This window comes from Xiphophorus maculatus, chromosome 21 (assembly GCF_002775205.1).
Source record: "Xiphophorus maculatus strain JP 163 A chromosome 21, X_maculatus-5.0-male, whole genome shotgun sequence".
NCBI classification, from domain to species: Eukaryota; Metazoa; Chordata; class Actinopteri; order Cyprinodontiformes; family Poeciliidae; genus Xiphophorus; species Xiphophorus maculatus.
In genome coordinates, this window is record NC_036463.1 from 23,445,593 (window position 1) to 23,467,476 (window position 21,884).

General features: G+C 38.1%; 1 protein-coding gene and 1 long non-coding RNA gene across 2 annotated transcripts in view; both read right to left on the minus strand.

Annotated features, from left to right (window-relative positions):
* LOC111606292 (ribonuclease 3-like) overlaps positions 1-3,609 on the minus strand; it is a 48,928-nt gene extending 45,319 nt beyond the window's left edge. The window contains exons 1-2 of the mRNA XM_023326805.1: positions 3,520-3,609; positions 2,373-2,418 (exon numbers count right to left, since the gene is read on the minus strand). The gene's annotated coding sequence lies outside the window, so the exon portion shown is untranslated. The remainder of the gene's footprint in view (positions 1-2,372; positions 2,419-3,519) is intronic.
* A 104-nt stretch (positions 3,610-3,713) lies between these two features.
* Positions 3,714-21,884, minus strand: part of LOC111606153 — a 191,811-nt gene continuing 173,640 nt past the window's right edge. The window contains exons 5-6 of the long non-coding RNA XR_002751927.1: positions 9,833-9,971; positions 3,714-3,827 (exon numbers count right to left, since the gene is read on the minus strand). This is a non-coding gene — a long non-coding RNA (uncharacterized LOC111606153). The remainder of the gene's footprint in view (positions 3,828-9,832; positions 9,972-21,884) is intronic.

The following is a 21,884-nucleotide window of genomic DNA, read 5'->3' on the forward strand; positions in this document are numbered from 1 at the left end:
TGGACGCTTACAGGCTGCAGAGATCTCCATTATCCCTGGAGCTGCACTCCTTAATCTGCTGCGCTGATCCACTGAAGGACGTGGATGGAAACAATCAGCTCAGAAATTTCATTTACAGGTTCTAGTCTCTGCTGCATCTCCTGATGTTTAACATGTAAATACACCGATAGGTTTGCTAATGTTTTATGACTTTAACAGACTGATGGAGCTTTAAATTACTGGAGAAACATTATTTTTTTAAATTGTCTCACGTTAAACTACACTTGCAAAGCTGTTCAAACTCTAAAGAGAAAAAGTTTTAGTACTTTTTGGTATATTTTGTTTCAACAGACCAGAAATAGTGAACTGCCTTCATTAATATCCATTTTTATCATTAATTTATTATTAATTTCAAAACACAGACACAGTTTTGATTGCATTTCCGTTAAAAACACAAAATAAAAAGTAAAGACGCGCTACAACTAAGAGTTTAAGCACAAAATCCAAGTGTGGTAACACAAAACAACTTCATCTATAATCTTATTCATGTTTTATTGTAGTGCTGCCAATCAATTAAAACATTTAATCAGATTAAATACTTTTTACTTTCACTCGAGTAAACAAAAGTTGAAGTAATACTACTTTTATGTGAGTACAGTTTGAGGTTCAGAAGAATCTATCTGAAGAAATGTCTCCACTTTTAAAGTCTGAATGTGTCTGATTAAAATATTCTGTGGTCAGAGGATAAAACTGATGGCCTCTGACATTTTGCATGAAAAGCACTTAAAAAAGTAATTCAGGTGGAAGGTTAAAGGGTAAATGGATGGGTCTGTTCTTTTGTTCTGGTTCTACTTTCAAAAAATCATCCCGCCATCTCTGCTGCTGCCTTAAATTTCCTAAAATCACCCAAATTATTCACCGCAGGACCACGTACGGGGAAAGAAAATGGTCCAAAATGAGCTCAAATTATAATTATTGGAGACTTTTCAGTGAAAATTGATCCACGTGTAGGTGACTAATCCGACTTATTTTTGGTTGATTGATGCCATTACTTTTTTGGAGTGTTATAAATGTGACAGGACCAACTCTGAGGGCTGGTGCTGCTTAAAACTATTGGAACAAAATGATAATCAACACATCTGAGTAACATCAAACACAAACAGTCGGCACTCTGACGAGGCAGAACTTACTGACTTTCAGCTCACAAACAAACTCCAAACATGTCCTGCTTTCCGTGCAGCTTCTGCAAAGTTAATGGCATCTCATCTAGAGATAAAAGCTGCAAATGGCACAGGCAGACGTCAACGCTGCTTCAGCTCCATAATTAGCTTTAATAGAGGCCAATTTCTTTTATTTTTCAGAGGTTATTCTGTGCCATTGTTGCTTTGATTCCCACCGTTAGCAACAGTCCGCCTCAAAGAAATTTGTGCGTGAATCACAGAGCGGGAACGGCAAAAAACACGGCAAGTTATGCAGACACATGTTTAAAGAGCAGAGTTCGTACGGCTGAATTTAAATTAAGTAGCTTGATTTCTGTACAAAGTGCTTAATATTCAAACTGCAAAAGTTTGTAATAAAGTGCAATCAACGGTTTGATTAAAAGTTGGAATGTGGAAAACATTATTTACGACTAAAACCAGGTAAAAGACACAGACACATTTTCTCCTCCTGTCTAAAGTTAAATCACTTTCTGTGTTTTAGGTCAATTAAAATCACCAAAATTATTTCTATTTGCTAAATGCCAGCAAAACACAAAACTAACTTAAAAGTAACTTTCAGTAGAATGTGAGTTTGTTTTAAGTCAATAATTACTTAATATTTATGAAAAAGTTCTAGTTCCAATGGCAGATTATTTATAAGGAAAAAAATCTCGTTATAAGTGAAATAATCTGCCAGAGGAACTTGTACTTTTATATTAATACTAGCAAATTATCCACTTAACAGTAACTCCTATTTGTTATAAATTAGTTTTGTTTTGTTTCTACTGTACAAAGAAATCTGCACTTGAAACTCGTCCAAAATACTTGGCAGGATTTTATGATTTAGCAGTGAGAAAACTTAGCGAGAATTTTTTTATTTTTTGTAACATTTTTTGCAAACTGTTTAGCATTTAACAATATTTGTTTGGGTTGATTCAGTATAATTAATAGTTATTATTCCTCATACCTAAATGACTTATTGATTTGGTATTTGAAAGAAAAGTTTGCTTATATTTTAAACATTAAACAAAGTTACTGAAATAGTTTTTACTTTTTTGTTAAATTAGTGTTTTAGTATTAGACATTATTAATCACAGCAATAAATTATATAATAGTAAATTGAAACTGTCTTTTTTTTAGTTCAGCACCACTTCGTTTTTATCAAAATGGTGTTGGAAAAGTTTGAAAACTTACCTTGAAAATGCTTGAAAAGTGCTTGAATTGGGAAAATGTATGAACCCTGAAAGAGTAGCAGAAGAAAATCATGTTAGAGGGTTTTTGAAAATTAAATTTTGAGCCTGTGTGAGACATTTTTAACATTATTGATAAATTAAACTCAGAGCTGTGCACACACTTCTTGTTTTTGAAGATCTTTGCAGTGGTTGGTCAAACCAGACATTCGTCAGTGGAAAAAGAAAAGTCTGAAGAAAAGTACTATAATACCAAATTAAACTTCTGGAATGAATGTAAATGTAAAAGTGAAGATAATAAACACGGAGTCAGGACGGTGTTATTTCATCATACGAAGCGGTAAAGAGAAAATTCATGGCGTCATTTTGGTCGTTACGTAACTCCAGTTCACAGATTGTGGATAAAAAGCCTGAACAATGACAGGTCAACAACCTGCGGCAGTGTAATGACACGGCACTTACTTCTGAGTGCTGCTTGGAGAAACAATCTTTAATGGTGGAGAAGATGATCACATTATCGCTCTAAAGGAAGCAATTAAAGGCAGTTCACAGCTTTTAAGGAAATTTCTTTTTGGTGTTGATTTAAAGGAATGTTATGAGAGTCTCCTGTGTTACATTTTATTAAAAATAGTCTGAAATGGACTTAAAAGGAAGAAATAAGTTTGTTTTCCTGCTTCACCTTTTAGACCAACTTCCATCAGTTTCAGGTTTATAAGTCGTTACACCAATCAGTGCGATTGGTTGAGTCACTGATAAAAGCTGTTGGTTCTGTAAGACGTTTGAACCGTTTGTTCGGTTCTTAAACTACCTGGAACAACGGTTTGCTCTGGAGGTGATGGAAACATGAACTTTCTCCGGTTAAAAAATAGGAGCTTACATTTTTCTAACATAAATACAAACTCAACAAACATCAGTAACACAAACTGAAGGAATGGCCTTCTCTCATCTTATGCTAAATTGTTTTCCAGGCTGGATTTTTTACTTTTCAAACTCCAAAATTTCCATGTTTTAATTTTCTTTTTCTTTCCTTTTCATTAGAAAAGTAATCTAAACATTTCTGAGTTTCTTTTCTTAAAAATCTTTCACTTTTCAAACTCAGAAATAATAGAAAGCTCAGTTCAGTTCAGTTGAGAAGGTAAAGATGAACAAACCTCGGTCTCGGTTCGGTTGTAGTGAACTTTGGGGCGCTTCAAATGCATATGTGAACGCCAAGCGGACCTGAGACCGCTCCAAAAGCAGGAAGTGGAGCAGCTGTAGTAGGTAGAAAAAAGAAAAGAACATTTCTGCCAAGAAAACTCAGGAATTTTTAAATGAATCTCAGAAATTTTCAAGAAAAAACAAGAAAATTTCAGTTCTTAGTGAGGTGTTCTGGGCACGTCCCACTGGGAGGAGGCCCAGGACACGCTGGAGGTCTCCTGGCTGGACTGGGAACGCCTCCACATTCAGCCTCCTGGTTTTACTAGGGAATAAAATAAAAATAACTGCACACGTTATGTTAGAAACACAGAACTACAATAACCCTGATAGGCTGCTGTAGATCTTTCTATGCCACTTCAGGATACAGGAAAACTGAATTCTTCTAGCAGTTTTTTACTTTGTTGCATGGTGTTAATATTGCTTTTGTCCATTTCTGCGTTTTCTGGTATTATATTACTTTGTCCATTATTAAAAATCAATCTGATATTTTGTTGCTGGTCAGCCTATCAGGTCATATTCTTCAGAAAACAAACTAAAGGCAACAACATCTGAGAACAAATAAATTATTTTTGAATTTTTGTGCTCAGGGTAAACTGGTATTTGAGGGACAAAGTGACCAAATAACACGGAAACATGCACCGGCTATTAACTGAACGTGTCTTTGCCTCCATGCTGGTCTCTCATTAGAACCTTCCCCATCATATAAGTCGGTAATTTGTTGGATGAGAAAAATGTGTCTGCAATGATAATTTCTCCATCCTGGACTCTATGGATGCCATTAACTGGTAATATTTCTTAATAAGACCTGACCTCGTTTGGCAACGATGCAGAGAAATAAGAACACAAGATGACTCAGCTTCACGTTTGTTACCTTTTTATACAGATTTATATGTACTCTGAATTTAAAAAACAACTTTCTTTGCATAGAATTCCATTGTTATTTCCACAAGGACGTCCAGAGGGGACAATCTGGGCCGTTTCTCAATATGCCTTCTTGTCTGTACTTGTGTTCTTGTGGGAGGTCAGCGACAGCAGCCCAAGTACTGATCCAACTCTGAGTACGCATCCAGGCAAGGATGCTCAAAGTACCCGGATGTGTTCTTGCTCCGCCCATTTTATCAAGGATGCGTCGTTTAAAACAATAAAAAGGCAACTTTTTTTTTTTTAAGTAGTTTTACCAAACAAAGTTGTTAAAATGTTCAACTGAAATAAAGACTTTGCTCTTATTAAATTTTGCTTTTATGTTCACTTTAATTCAAGGTTTAAGTGGAACAATGTTTTTGCTCTATTAGTCTAAAACAATAACTTGATTTCAATAAACATAAACATGCATTTTATGTGACAATTTCCATCTTTATGGAATATGAATAAGAGCCTGTAGTTTGCAGGCCAAAGCAGGAAAAGATTGAGAAATTTTTAACATTTTATTTCCTTTCTTTAGTCTCCTGCAATGTCAGATATTGTGACTGTTTTACTATGACGGTTTAAAGCTTTATTTACTCGTGACGGTGGCCAGTGCAGCCGAACCTTTCAGCTCGGCGGGTTGCCGTGGCAACGGTTTGCATTCGAAAAAGGTCAGAAGTCCTGAAATATCAGGAATCTAAATGTAAAGAGCAAAAGCTCTTTACAAGGTATTCTATTTGCACATACACACACACACCCACACACACACACACCTCCTCACACACGCACACACACACACCACCCCACACACACACACCCACACACACGCACACGTAAAGAAAAGAAGCAGAACTCCTGGATGCCTTTTGGGTCGGTGTGAGAACAGCGTGAGATTAGAAGAAACTCCTTCAGTCACTTGTGATTCAGATTTTGATGAAACGTTTGAGAGACGCTTTTACAGAGAGTGCTTTAAAAAAAAAGAAACATTAATGGATCTTTATTCAAACTAACTCGGCTTTTACTTTGGTTCTGTGGTTGGCGACGTCTTTTAAAAACCAGATTTCAGAAAGAAGGAGAGCAAAAGTGATGCAGAGTGTTCTTCCAGTTCCTTGGAACCAAGTGGTTCAAAAAAATCATCTTTAATTTAATTAAAATTTAATTTGAATGTATTTATTACTCAAATGCACCAATTAACGGTTTCCCAAGCACTTCCTGTTTGGTTTTAAAAACTGAAATCTGATGATGATGTGTTCACAGATTAAGTATTCAAATATTTGTAATATCATTTCATAAGATGCCGTTTTGTATTGGAGTGCTCGTAATATTATTTAAGTAAATTTCTGAGTTTGAAAAAAAAAAGAAAATTCCAGACAAATATTTAGAAATGTAAAAAAAGAAAAATATTTTGATTTTCAAGACTTGACTCTTAAAGCTCTGACTGTTTAAAACTCAGAAATTAGCATGTTTTATGTAGAAAATTTCAGTTTTTTCTTACCGATTTTTGACTTTTCAAACTCCAAAGTTTCTTTTGTTTCTTGTCTAGAAAATTTCTGCGAGTAATCTAAAAATTTCGGAGTATTTCTTTTCTTAAAAATGTTTTACTTTTTAAGAAAAAAAGTAAAAAATAGGAGTACATTTCCACCAAAAAGTCTAAAATTTTGAGATTCTCAAAAAATTCAGAGAAAAAAATGTGGAAATTTTGGAGTTTGAAAAGTCAGATTATGCTAAAAAGAAACTCAGATCTCAAAATTTCAGAGTTTCTTTTTAGCATAATCTGACTTTTCAAACTCCAAAATTTCCACATTTTTTTCTCTGAATTTTTTGAGAATCTCAAAATTTCAGACTTCTTGGTGGAAATGTACTCCTATTTTCACTCTAAAATGCCCCTAGCACATCTTTGGCACCATGCAGCGAAGACAGAACATTATGATGTATAAAATCCATGATCATCACTGAGGCTCTGTGAAGCAGCAGGGAAAAGGGAATCTTGATATTCAGGCCAAGCATGAACAAACTTTATCTTTAGTGGATCGCTGCTTTTGACAATCCAGAAACATCTTTACATCTTTTCAGTTTAATTTGGCTTCTTATGAAACTGTTTCCTTTAATTCAACGCTTTAAATCAAATCCTCTAATCACAGCGAAGTGAGAGCTCAGCTCAGCTAACCCAGTTAAAGACAGAATAAACATCCAGACTATTTTTGAATTATCGGCTTTACTTTCAGGGTTTTTCGGGCAGGTCGGCCCCCACTTTGGTTTCTTGTGCAGGGAGGTGGAAGTGGTGAGCAGCTGCAGGAGGAGGGGAAGCTGCAGGACAATTTGCCGCATAACAAAAGTCCAATCAAAGTCTCATCAATCTGAGTCGCATTCATAAACATCTTCATCTCCTCAGAACGTTTCCCATCTCATGCAGCATTTTCTAATTTGAGGTGAGTGACTCAATGAAGACAGACATCATCTGCTTCTCTTCTGCCCGTTCTCAATCAACTCTTCAACCTGTGTTGCCATGGAAACCTGACGTGAGCAGCCAGTCAAGGTACCAGGGTAATTCAGCGAGTCGCTGTTGTCACGGCGCGTCCTCCACGGGAACGAACGGCCAGATTTTCTGAAGAGTTTTTCCCCCACAAGGTCGAGTAAAATCCAAGATAATGTGCGTTCACAATCACAAACGTTACAAATCTCAGGCGATTTGTTTTAAAGAGACAGAGAAAAAAGAGCATTTAAATTGCCAAGAAAAACAGACATTCATGGTAAACAGGAGGCAGGAGCAACTGAAAAATTATTATTTTTTAAATAAAAAAAGTCTATGAAATTTTAATTTTACTTGAGTATTTGTATTTCAAACTTTAGCAACTCTTATTCATTTGTTTTCTAGATTTTTCTTCAAATTGCTTGGGCAGTTCTTCCCTTTTTCTATTTTTCCTTTTAGACAGATCAGTTGCTAGATGATGTTTAATTGTGGTAACAAGGTATTTTTTTGTAAAACTGGGAGCAGCTGTTTATTATCTCAAAAGCTAGAAAAAACCTTAACTGTGAACTCAAATCAGAGTTGAATGGAGAGAAAAGGAGGAAGTTGAAACATCGACATAGAGCTAAAGCAAAAGCAAAAGAGGCGGATTAGCAGCGCTTGCCAACAACCGATGATGCTTTCCAAGACTCCATGTATGCTTTCCCTGCCAGTATCTTGCACCCTGCTGTTATGTGCTGGACTGTCTCAGGGGCCTCCTTGCACAACCTACACCTTGGGTCTTATATATATATATATATATATAAAAAATTCCCTTCTCACCCACCGCGGCTGGTTCTTATCCTCTGAGCTCGGGTCCTCTACCAGAGGCCTGGGAGCTTGAGGGTTCTGCCCAGTATCTTGGCTGTGCCAAGGACTGCACATTTCTGGACTGAGATGTCTGATGTTGTTCCTGGGATCTGTTGTAGCCATTGGTCCAGTTTGGGGGTGACTGCCCCGAGGGCCCCGATGACCACAGGCACCACTGTGGTCTTCACCTTCCAGGCCCTCTCCAGTTCCTCCCTGAGGCCCTGGTATTTCTCTAGTTTCTCGTGCTCCTTTTTCCTGATGTTGCAGTCGCTTGGTATTGCTACATCTACCACAACGGCTTTCCTCTGTTGTTTATCCACTACAACAATGTCTGGTTGGTTCGCCATTACCATTTTGTCTGTCTGGATCTGGAAGTCCCACAGGATCTTAGCTCTGGCGTTCTCCGCCACCTTTGGGGGTGTTTCCCACTTTGATCTCGGGGTTTCCAGTCCATATTCTGCACAGATGTTTCTGTACACTATGCCTGCAACTTGGTTATGTCGTTCCATGTACGCTTTCCCTGCCAGTATCTTGCACCCTGCTGTTATGTGCTGGACTGTCTCAGGGGCCTCCTTGCACAACCTACACCTTGGGTCTTGTCTGGTGTGGTAGATCTGGGCCTCTATTGCTCTGGTGTTTAGGGCCTGTTCCTGGGCGGCCAGGATGAGGGCCTCTGTGCTGTCCTTGAGTCCAGCTTTTTCCAGCCATTGGTAGGATTTACTGATATCAGCCACTTGGGTTATTTGCTGGTGGTACATCCCATGTAGGGGCTTGTCCTGCCATGATGGTATCTCTGGCACCTCAACCTCCGTTCCCTGTTGTCTGAGATATTCACTGAGCACATTGTCTGTTGAGGCTTTGTCCCTGATGTATTTATGGATCTTACTTGTTTCGTCCTGGACTGTGGTTCTCACACTCACTAGTCCTCTGCCTCCTTCCTTGCGGCTCGTGTACAGTCTCAGGGTGCTGGATTTGGGATGGAACCCTCCATGCATTGTTAGTAGTTTTCTAGTCTTAATATCAGTGGCTTTTATCTCCTCCTTTGGCCAGCTAATTATTCCAACAGGGTATCTGATTACTGGCAGGGCATAGCTGTTTATCGCACGGATTTTGTTCTTGCCATTGAGCTGGCTTCTCAGGACTTGCCTTATTCGTTGGAGGTATTTAGCTGTGGCTCCTTTCCTTGTGACCTCATCGAGGTTGCCATTTGCTTGTGGTATACCTAGGTACTTGTAACTGTCCTCTATGTCTGCTATTGTTCCTTCTGGGAGTGAGACCCCTTCTGTGCGGATGACCTTCCCCCTCTTGGTGATCAGCCGACCACACTTCTCTAGTCCGAATGACATCCCAATGTCCTGTTGTAGATCCTGGTGGTGTGGATTAGTGAGTCGATGTCTCGCTCACTCTTGGCATACAGCTTGATGCCATCCATGTAGAGAAGGTGACTGATGTTGGCCCCATTTTTGAGTCGGTATCCGTAGCCAGTCTTGTTGATAATTTGGCTGAGGGGGTTCAGGCCTATGCAGAACAGTAGCGGGGACAGAGCATCTCCTTGGTATATGCCACATTTCATGGACATTTGTGCAAGTGGTTTGTAGTTGGCTTCAAGGGTGGTTTTCCACAGCCTCATCGAGTTTGCAATGAAGGCTCTCAGAGTCCTGTTGATGTTATACATCTCTAAGCATTCAATGATCCAAGTATGCGGCATTGAGTCATAGGCTTTCTTGTAATCAATCCAAGTCATGCACAGGTTGGTGTGTCGGGTTTTGCAGTCTCGGGCAACTGTGCGGTCTATGAGGAGTTGGTGTTTGGCTCCTCTGCTAATAGCCTATTAGTATATAATATATATATATAATATATATATATATATAATCATCTGAACTTTAAAAGAAGGTTTTCTCTCATAATACAGATAATTTTATTGCCTATCAATGACCTAAAACACATAAGAATTATCTAGTTAATTATTTATTGTCAGACGAAAGAGAAAATGTTATCTTTTCATATTTTGTAGATTTGGTTTCAACCATAAATTAGGTAAAGCCCACCTTTTTTCCTCATGTACATGTGGTGGACCTTCCTGTCGCCGTATTTCGGTTGGCGGATGCCACAGTTGGACAGCGAGTTGCGGGCGTGATCGGGATTCATGCCAAAGTTGAGGTGGTGACTGGGATGAGTCATGGCCAGCTGAAAGAGAGCGTGAGCAGAAATATTTAGTCTACTTGTCCAAATTAACAAGTTTTCTTTCCAGTATCCAGGAGAAGTTTATCACTTCAGGCAGATCTGAAACCTCAACATTGATCCAGACATTTCAAACATAGAAATTGGTGTGAAACAAAATCAGAAGCTCTCATTTCAGACCAGTTTTTAACATCTCTGTATTTATTTTGTTTTCAATTAAATTCCAAATTACAATTTTTTTTATTGTTATTTATGCGACAGATCAAAAAAAATATTTATTTCTGGTCATCTTACAGTGAAAATTCAAACTCAGTTTCAGTTAATTTTATCACTACTTATTAAAAAATGAAAAATATGTCTGCATACTATAAAGCAGGGGTCACCAACACGGGGCCCGTGGGCCCCCGGTGGCCCAAGGGACCTTGTCAGTCGCCCGCGGAGCAAGTTCTATAAATAGCCATTGTCATTAGGCAGCATTGCCAAAGAAATAATTTAATTTAATGTTTTTACACTGAAGTAATAACATTTGTTTAGTTACATGTGACTTTATCCACAACAATGTAGAAGCACAATTTATGCTGTTATGGGAAGATGTCTTACTTGGCCTCACTAAAAGCTCAACTTGCTGCATTTTACAATGAAGTTAAGTTTTATATCCAGACTATCAAAGACAAAAAATAGCTATTAAAACAATTGAAATCTGTATTGTTTTAAATGAACCCTTAGTTTTTTCTTTTTCTTGAATATATTTATCTGTATTTGCTTTTTCTTGAGGCAGAACAAATGAGGCATAACTCTGTCGTTATACAGTGTGTCTGCAAATAAAGTTTAAAAAAAAACATCCCCCCCCTCTCCCCCCCTCACCCAACAGACTTCTTGTGGCTTTGATGTCAAGCAGTGATGTCACTCATCCTGTCTATGACATCACAGGCGACTGTCTTTGTATTCTCAGATTCCACAGAGAAATTCATTTGCAGTTTAAGATTTGAAAGAAAAGTTACAATGGAAGGAAAGAATTTATTGTCGACCAAAACTCAGAGTTTGGAGAAGAAATTCATCAAGCTGCAGGAAGAACAGGCGCAGCTTCAAAGGACGGTTGAAAAACTCAGGAGAAAACTAGAACAGCTAAATTCCAACAATGCAGACAATTACCAAGCTGAGCAGAATGTTCTTAATAACATCAATGAATTCTACAAGGACAAGATTAGATCATTGAACTTGGACCTGGACAAAGAAAGAGAGAAAATCTACAAGCTCAGATGGAAACATGACGCAATTGTAAAGCGAAATGCACAACTGAAACAGACAGAGATTGAATTAAACAAGGATTTTGATAATTTATTAAATGAAAAATCTAAACAACTAAAGTGGCGTCAAACAGAAAACAGAGAGCTTAAGAGAGAAATTGAGGCATTAAAACTAAAGACGGAAAATATACAATCCAGGGTGGCAGAAGAATCCAAGGAGGTCCCCCATATAGAAAACAAAATCCCAGAAGAGACGCCAACATTCCTGCAACGAGTTGGACGTACCTTCGTCCACATGTACCAATCAGGAACGTTAAGATACTGGGTGCCACCCTGGATTTTTTAATTTCTGAAGAGGAACTTTGTAATAACTTTAAGATTTTGCAGTGTGATTTTCTTTTGAGGTATTGAAGTTTTCACTTGCTGTAAGTTATGTTTTCCATTTTCAGTGAGCAGCACCACTGCTTCTTTCTTCTAAGGTTGTTTCACCAGTTTTCTCCTTACAGTGTTCTTGGCATTAACCATTCAGCAGTCATCCTCTAAGGTAACGGCATCTCAACGTGCTTTGCACTCGTGATGCGAGTACAGAAACGAATTTGGTGGTTGGAGTAAACCTGCTACTGTTATGCCTCTAACAAAGGTCATTCCAGGGTTAAGCTATTGAGAAATGAGGCATCAGCAGCACTTCATTATGGAGTCCAACTTTCACATCCTGCAATGTCAGCTTAACTTCTAAAAAGACGCAATGTTGCCTTTAATTTTAAGAATTTTTACACATGGACTACGCTACACAGTCCATGTGTGGCGTAGCCGACACGGAGAGCGAGAAAAAGAGATCCCAATCTGATCTAAAATAACAACGACTATAAGGAATCGGTAGTTTATTTCCCCAGTGTTTTACCTACCATTGGTAAAACAGAAGCCCGAGAGAATCCTGACGGATAAAGTCACAGGTGTCGGACTCACTGACTACTTGACAGACGGGTCAAAGATCGAGAAACTGAAGGGATGTTCACAGTCATCAGTATTCCTCAAATTTAAATTGTGACCCCAAATCTTGTCTTTTGCAGAAAATAAAGTTGTGGGGAGTCATAATGACGTGGAAGCTGAACGTAGATAACTTGTCTGCTTTTGTGGCAGGAAAGAGGAACACTGAAAACGCATGTTTGCATTTTTTTCCTGTATCGTGTTTAGACATTAAGAAAAGAAGACGCTCTATGTGAAAGGAGTAGTACACTAATAAAGCAAACTGGTTGGATTTAGAGTTTATTTTTGATTTGGTGGCCTGGTTGGTGGCTTTGGATTTGATTTTAGAGTGTAGATGTTACAGTATTGTAGAGGAGTAAGGGAGTATTTCAGTTTTTGATGTTGGTTGACCCAATCTTTGTTCAAGATTGTATTTTGACTAGAAAGATGAGATTTTTGGATCAGTGTGAGAATCTGCTAGGTTTTTGTTCAATTGTGGTTTTTGGTTTTGTGAATAAATGGAATTGGTTTTTAGTGCAATGTGAGTAGGTTTTGGTTATGTTACTGTGAAATATTGCATCTGCTACCCGAATATTGAACTGTTAGCATGCGATGATGGTCATGAGGCTGTCATATAGCAACAGTCTTTAAATATGTGTCAAACTCAAGGCCCAGGGGCCAAATCCGGTCCGCCGCAGCTTTTAATGTGGCCCAGTTGTGTGCTCTAATATTATTTTATCAATCAAATAAAATCAGATTTTACTTGTTTACTGTCAAGTTACATCAATAAGTCCCTCCAGTTGTTAATGAATTCAGGAAATTTATGTTAAATCAGGAGATCGGCGAATTTTTTCCTGCAAATATTCCACAAAAATGGTCAAAACCTAAAGTTTAAGTCATGCTAACTCCACTGCTTCCCACCTGCAAGTGGCAGTATTTCCTACTTCTACTACATTGCTGCCTCATTAGTCTGTCAAGTTTTCTGTAATTCCACAATCGCAGAAATTCACCTCAAATGAACAGATTCTTACAATTTTTGTGCAAATCTTCCTCAAAAAATGGTGGCAGTATTTCTTATTTCTACTACACTGCTGTACTTGAAGTCAAGTTATCGTCTGTAATCGACATGGAGAGTTACAAAAATAACATTTGCCATTATGCAAAAGTACAAATATTGCTAAATTGTTTGCAAATATTTCTAAATTTGTGACATGGATTGTGAAAAACATTACAAAATCAATCCTGAAATCATTGAAGGTCTGATTAATGTGGAAATATGTTCAAAATTATTTAATTTTAAGGACTTATTGAAAGCAGACAGAACGCATAGTCAATGAGTTGGTGTAAGTGTAAACGCAACATTTACACTCGAGTGAAAATGGCTGAAAACAGATGCGTAATAGTACATCTTCGAAAAGCAGACAGGGATCCTCCTGCACAACCAACAAGAAGTGGTTTCTGGATGATAAGTAAACAGCAAAACACTTGTCATTTCCAGCAGCCATTGTGCAGCTGACAAAACATTCTTTAGCTAGCAACCCAAGCCGAGTTAAAGTGGCTGGGCTTTGCTGGGGTTGCTAGGCAACGGCAGTGCCAATTGAGCGTGTCTTAAAAATTGTGAGGTTTTAAATTGGCTCATTTTCAAGGCACCAAAAGACATGAACTTGTTGGCAAAAAACAGCTGGGTAGGTTTTTTAAGTGCATTGTTTGTTTTTAGAAGCAACAGAAACACAAATGGAAGAACAAAACGAGCAAAATGTACATTTTGAATCACAGGTCTCCTTTAATAAATTTAAGTGGACTCAGCGAAAGACTCCATTTCTTCACTGGACTACCTGAAAGCTGCCACTTTCCCTCCTAAAGCTTTAAAACGCCCACAGTGACATTTAGCAGAAGGTTAATTACAGGCCAGCTCAGTCTTCAGGGTTAAAAACGAGGCCTTTCAACAGCACAACACCGTAAGACTAATCAGGAACCCTGCAGCCTAATGAGCTGATCCCAAACAGCAGAGGTCCCTGAACGCATCGCCAGCCCGTCCTGAGGTGTGTCAGGTTAACGCCACAGCGGCCAGCGTGTGGGCGGGCGGCGTGTAGGAAGCTTCTGAGGACATCATCACAACATCTACGTCTTGGTTTTTAAAGAAATAAGAAGCTAAAAACTCTCCCAGCTCACCTAAAAAATCTATTCACCACTCAAGTATACCAGTTATGAATATTTCAAGGTAAACAATCAAAGAAAAAATTCTATTTTCTAACCTATTTAAAGGTAAAATGCTATTTCCTCTGAGTTGCTAAAAGTAAAATGTTTTAATTTAGTTGAATTCTTGTTCAACATTTAACAGAAAATAAAACATTTCTTCACTTCTTTCCATTTGATTTCTGTCAAACATTTGTGAAAATGTTAATCTGTTATGGTCTCAGATGAAACTGTACTCAAATGAGGAAATAGAGCTCCATCTGGTGGATGAGATCAGAACTGCACCGCTCCGTTTCTGTAAATAAAACAACTTTTACAAGTAAATGTAGTTTATTTTTTAAACATGAAGCATATTGAGGTTGTGTTAATTAATTTGAGACACGTTTTAAAAAATATACAAGAAAGATTGAGCTGTTTTCATTCTTCCACCACACTTTTTTAAGTTTACACTTTGTGTTGTTGACATTGGCAGGATTTTAAATATTGCTCTAGTTCCATTGGCAGATAAATTTATTTCTAACAAGATAATTTTCATGTGTTATAAGTAAAACAATCTGCCAATGCAACTAGCAATATTTTTGTCAATATAAATAAATCATTGACTTAAATTAAGATCCTTTATCTTGTTGAAAGTTTATCTAAAAGTTAGTTTTGTCTTATTTCAAGTGTACTGAGATATTTGCAGTAGAAACTATCAAAAAGTGCTTGGTGAGATTTTGTGTTTTTGCAGTGTGGGACAGAAAAGCTAAAAAAAAACTAATAAAAAGAATAAATCTGGTACTGTATGCCCTGACTCAGTGTCTTTCCTGGAAATATTTCATACTGGAGCAGCTGAAATGTGAAAAAGCAGAGTTTTTCCATCAACTTATTGATGATGAGTTCACTGGCTTGTTTTCGGTAACAGAATGGCAGCTTCCTGTCTGTTTCCACTTCAGAGTCCTTCTGCAGCATCACTTATTCAGGTGGCATTGAGTGGAGTGGGCTGCTTCCGCACTTATTGCTTTTCCTCCAACAAGATGGCACCCAGGAGGAACTACTTTAGCATCTGCTGCTTTATTATTCCTTCCTAAACAGCCTAAAAAGAGTAGAGCTGTGCTGTTTCTACTGAATCTACAGCAGGCGGATGAATCAAAACGTCCATCTGCGACATCAGAAACTCACCAAAGTGAATCTGAGATCAGCGCCACGTTTTTACGTCTTCTTCTGCTCTCACTCCGTAAAGCGCCTCATGCAGGATTCATGCCTGCTGTAGACATGAAAAGGAAATCACCTTCTCTTGTCCTGCATCTCGTCAACAACGAACACGTCTATTTTTCATGCTGTCTACATGCGTGCACATCAATCTTAAGCAGGAAAAGCACTTATGGAAATTACAAGACTGCAGGAGATTTCCACAACAGACCGAAAGTGACAGAAACAGATATTTTTCTCAGTTCATCGTAACTTGGGTAAATAAAAAGAGCTGTTTTCAAGTACAACGACAGGAAAGGTATTTAAATTACTTTCTTAAATTATGAATTAACTACAACTTGCTACGTTTTTTGGAAAAGCAGCAACACCCAGATGTTATTCAGTCAAGAAAATTATTTAAATAGAACCTGAAAAACCGCCGCATCATGCCCCAAACAACAGGTGAGAAACCGATCACTGCACTGCAAAAACACAAAATCTTGCCAAGTATTTTTGTCTAGTTTATAGTGCAAATCAATCAAATTTTATTTGTATAGCACATTTCAGCAGGAAGGCATTTCAAAGTGCTTTACATCATATCAAACACAGAAAAAACAATGCAACATAGAATCAACTCAGATATCTCAGTACAGTTGAAATATGATAAAATTTTATTTACAAGTAACTTTTCAGCAAGATAAAGAGCTTATTTTACATCAATAATTCCTAAATATTGGTGAAAAAGTTCTAGTTTCACTGGCAGATTATGAAACTTTTGACAAGACATATTTCCCATATTTTAAATTAAATAATCTGCCAGAGAAACTTGTTATTTTTCATCAATATTAAGGAATTATTGACTTAAAACAAGCTCTTTATCTTGCTGAAAAGTTACTTGTAAATACATTTTGTCTTATTTCAAGTAAATTAAGATATTCATACTGGAAACTAGACAAAAAAAATTTTGAACTGTGGCATCTATCAGTTTGGAAATTCCCAACAATGGAAAAATGTATTTCCAGTTGTCACCAGCAGCAGTGAGAAGGATATAAATAAGCATGAAATAATAGATTTATCATTGCTTTTTGTATTTATTGTTGTCTGGTATTGGGATTAGTTTGATTTCCTGGAATAAAAAGCAAAAACAGAAGAAACCTGTTTTTAACAGCGCTACCTGTCTGCTGCCACTAGAGGGCAGAAGAGAATCTGTTTGTCTCTGCAGACATGGTTGGTTAGCAGAAAGATTTCCAATAAGTTTGGGCTAATAAAGTGCGAAACAGCCGTTCCATCAAGAAAAATGAGAATCTGCTGAAGTCGCAACCTGCTAATATCAACACAAATTAAAAAGAAAAATGTGTTTAGTGCAATTTATTAGCAAGAAATTATAAAACTTCTGCACACACACACACACACACAAGTCACTGTCGGTCGGTTTAAATTAAATATCTGAGCTCGTATTTGTTCCACCATTAGGAGCCCACAAAGCATGTTCTGGTTCTGAGTGGTGTGAGTGTTTCCAACTCCTGAGGGTAATTCAGTATTCAGTATTCATTACACCCCCCCCACACACACACACCCACACGCACACACACACACACACACACACACACACACACACACACACACACACACACACACACACACACACACACACACACACACACACACGCCCGCCTTCAGACAGACACCAACCAACCAGTGCAGCGTTGCTTTTGGTTTGTCTCTGCCTGGTGAAATGTCTCCTGTCCAACATTATTCTGATTTCACCACAAAGGAGGACGGCGGTTTCTCATCAAATCACCCACCCTGCAGAGGGACAAAGTGAAATTCAGATGAGCGTAAATACGTTGTTCAGGCTGCGAGGAACCAAAGCGCCGAGAGATCAGACTAAATCTAAGATCTGAAAGGAGATAAAAACTCTTAAAAACGGAGATTTTTCTTAACAAAGTCAAAAAGCTGCACATTACCTAACATATTTAAAATCCTCCTTACTTATTCCGTAAAATCACCGTTTTTAACTGAAAAAGTTGTTTTGGTTCATATTTTACTCTAAATAGATTTTTTTTTTTTTACAGTATCTACCCAATGTTGAAGCAGTTTATTTTGTCAGATTGTAAAATGATGTGCATTTCAAGCTAAAATCTTTATTTTTAGTACGACTATGAAATGAAATGACCACAACCAGAAACCTCAATATATTTCACTTGGATATCACAATCTCAGGCGCAGCGCGATTTGAACCGTTAGGAGCCTCCGACACGCCCGACAAATAGGCCGGCAACGGAAAACAACCGCTAGAGTGATTTTGACGGGTCTGACGGGTCTGACGGGTCTGACGTGTCCTCAACGCGCTTCCACGTAGACTTTGAATGTAAACCAGTCGCCTGAAACGCTAGGTGTAGAGCAAAATGTCAAGCGTCTACATTCAGAGCGCACATGCGCAGAACTTGACGCATTTTGGACGCCGTCATGAAATGCGGTGTGAGGTGGTGAGGCAGACGCTGAGGACCCAGATTGGAATAAATAAAGGTGAATTTAATGATCAATCCAGAAATGCAAAAGTCCAAAGTCCAAAATTCAGGCAGCACAGATGAGACTCGATTCTGGTAGCAACTGGTCAAAACATGAGACATGAGCAAAACAGATAGACAAGACTGATGCGACAAGGAACAAAGGTGGGTTTAAATACACAGGAAGACAATCAGGAGAAACAAGTGACAGCTGGAGATAATCAAGGGTTAAACAGGACAACAGGGAAACTCAACTGACACAGAAACCTAAATAAACACAGAAAAACTCTAATCCTCACAGACGTTTAGTTTGAACGCACCATTACACCTTGTTCTACAAAACTTTTCCCTTTAACTCATCTTTCCATGAATTTGTTTGGCTACATGTTGGTGCAGTTGTAGGCAATGTTTCCTTGCAGCCTTGGGTTTAAATCCTGTATGAAGGTAACACATGGAGACTGGGTTCACTAGGATAGCTCAGTTTTCGAGTCCTTCCCATATCGGCTCACCAGGGCCAAAAGGCCGGAGTCCACCCTGACGACTCTGATGGCTCAAATTAGCATCCCTTCTTCAATTGTAAATGTGGTCGTTGACCGTCAGGCCAGAAGGTAGGAGTGTGAATAGTCCATGTTGGGGGTGGGTATCTATGATACCTGCAGGAGATCAGGTCTCCTGTAGGTAGTGCTCTTCAGTTTAGTTTTGAAGCATACATGAAGTGTTTTTGGAGAGATGTGACCTTTTGCAGCTGATCCATGATGTTGTGCTGCATTATCCAGGTCATTTTGCCAAATGTACATAGAGTTTGCAAAACATAGAATCTGTTTCAAAAAATATGCAAAGGTTTTTCTAAAAGAAATTAGTAATGTTTATCTTTGAAATAAAGCTAAGAGGGTTTAAAATGACAGTTTAGAAATAAACTAACCAAATTAATTGTGTTGATCCACCTCAAAAAAATCATGCAAAAAGTGTAAGCAAAAGAGATCTGGGAGACTTTGCACATGCAAATTTGCATGCAGCCTTTTGTGCTGTGGAGGATAAATAGGTGACTGCTGCTCCCTGCTGCCCTCTGGAAAGAGGTTCTGCAGCATCCGGTGCAGGCCCACCTGGTTCCGAAACAGCTTTTTCCTACTTGCCATCAGACTGCTGAACTCTTAACTGGACTGCACTCAAAAACTGGTCTCCACTTTATACCTTGCACATGTACAGAGCTAAATAACTTCTATTTTACTGTCAGTCCTGCACTTTATATTTTATATTTAGATTTATATTCATATTTTATACTGTTGAAAATGACAACAAAGTCAGTCGAAGTCGAAGTCTAAGGAACAATTGTGCAACTGTGAGATGCGTTGAGGCCATTACCAGGGTACTGATAAGGTAATGGCCCTATTTACTGAACAAAAGCACCTGCTAGATAAAATCCTTCAGGCCAGTTGGACTATCGAAGCCGATATAGGTATACGTCAAAGTGGACTAACTTGAGCTATTCTAGTGGTTTCTCTAAACTGCCTTCAGCAGTGAGTGTTGCCATTTGACACTGCAGATTGACAAAGCATCACTCTGCTTCTTCAGTAGTGACATTAGTGGCTTGATCTCCTAGTCAATGATTGTCAACTGGACAACTGTCAGGTCAGCAGTCTTCTGCATGATTTATAAATCCCTCTGTGAAGAAGCCAGTACTCTGAAAGCATCGGCAGAGGTCAGAGGACGGTTTGCAAATCCCTGCAGGGACAAAACGTTTAATCACTGGAGACATGTGTTGGTCGATGAAGCTAATGTTGGACTGTTCCACCGTAATGTCAGCGTTTCATTTGGAGGAAAAAGGTTTCAAGCCTGAGGACACAGTACCAGTTGTCAAGTATGGAAGTGGCAGCATCATGCTGCGGAAGGGGTTTGCAGCAGGAGAAACTGGTGCATTTCCTGCAAAATATGTGTGGAAAAAAAGAGAACTGAAAACAAATACCACTTTGATCATTTTAATTTTTAGAGTTCCAGCAAATTGATTGATAATTGATCCGTTTTTTGTTTTAAATATCCAAAATACTGCTAAACGTGATGTGACCTTTCACGCCTCCTCAGTCTTTTTTGTTTTTAAGAAGTTATTAGGCATTATCTATGACAGCATATGTCAGATTAATCTCAAAATTTGACATTTTTATAACAAATTAAAAAATTTTCGAGCTCAGAAATTTTCACATTTTTTTTCTAGGAATTTTCTGAGATTAATCTAAAACAAATTTGGCGGAAATTTAACCCTCTTTTTTCTTCTATATATGACCTCCAAGGAGTGAAGTACGCCTGAGAATGTTGGAGCAACTTGAAACTGCTACTTTGTATGGTTACCTAGCAACCAAAGTATTGCTAGGCAACCAAAGAGTGAGTGAGTGAGTTAATGTCACCAACTTTACTTACAGATTAGAAAATATAAAAAGTTATTTATATTCCCATACTTCAACGAGGGAATAGAGGGAACTTTCAGAGAATTAAAACTAAAAGACAAACAACATCTTCCTCCTAGATTGTTGACGATGCTGAAAATGTACGAAATTAAGGAATTTGTCATGACAAACGTCAAAAATTGGTCAATACGCTCAATTTTGAAATCTGACATGATATTTAATAAAACTCCAAATATTTATTCTGAATTTCCTTCAAACGTCTCCTTAAAAAGTTATTGGTATTCATGTTTATTTTGTTATGTTTCTTTTCTTTACTGATTTATTCATAAAACCATGATAGTTTGAATACATATTAGTGATCTAATAGGTTTATTATTGATAAGTGAAGAATATTTTATTACAAATAAAGCTCAGTTTATATAAACTATGCAATAGAGGACTGATAATAAATATTATTGATTATAGATAGATTTGAGACTGAAAAAGGTTTCAATACACAATTATTAATTTGTCATCGACTGCTAAATTTAATACTCCTTAATTTATTGTTTATTTATTAGAAACGTACTAATTTGCACATAAATCATCTGGAAACTTTTGGCCTCACTTTGTTGCCAGCAACAGCGAGCGTCATTTTCTATGAAATCTGGCAAATCCTCTATCATTACATGTTAGCTGTCAAAACTGAGTTTTTAAGACAGGAAAACATCCCAAAATAAATCAGTGAAGATGTCAAAAATCTCATTTGTGCCACACGGGCTGAACCAGTGAACATGGCTGTCCTCACAGGACGAGGAACAGACACGGCTGTCAGCTTCGTGACAGACCAGCAACACTCAGAAAACAATTCGACTCACGCTTCATTACACCAGAACACACACAATTTGCTAGATTTTCAAAAAGTCACTCAAAGACGACATCATCCCAACACATTTTTAATTCCATAATTGATAAAATTGTAAAATAGCGCATGCTGGAGCGGCTCTGCTGCGCTGGTTTTTAATGCCGTGCAGCTCATCGGTTTCCAATTTCAGAGAGTTGTCATGAAGCGTAACCACGGCAACAAGGTGTCGGTCTCACAACTGCTAGCAGCTGATTAGTTCAGCGGCCTGAATAACGCTTGAACTTTGACCCCCAGAATCCCAGAGGAGTTGAAAAGGAAAGAAGAAGGAGGAAGTTCACACCGTCTCTTCCAGCCATCGTATCCCCTACTCCAACATCTCTCTGACCAGATGGAGACTTAAAGAGGAGCAGCAATAGCAAATGAGGTGGATCAGCAGAGCTTGGTGTCATCCAGGAAGTGTTAGCATGTCTTGATATCCTAGCAAGTATTTTTGGTGTAGTTTCTGCTGCAAATATTTTACTACACTTGAAAGAAGACAAAACTAACAACTATTTTTTCAGCAAGAAAAAAGTCAATAATTCTTTTAT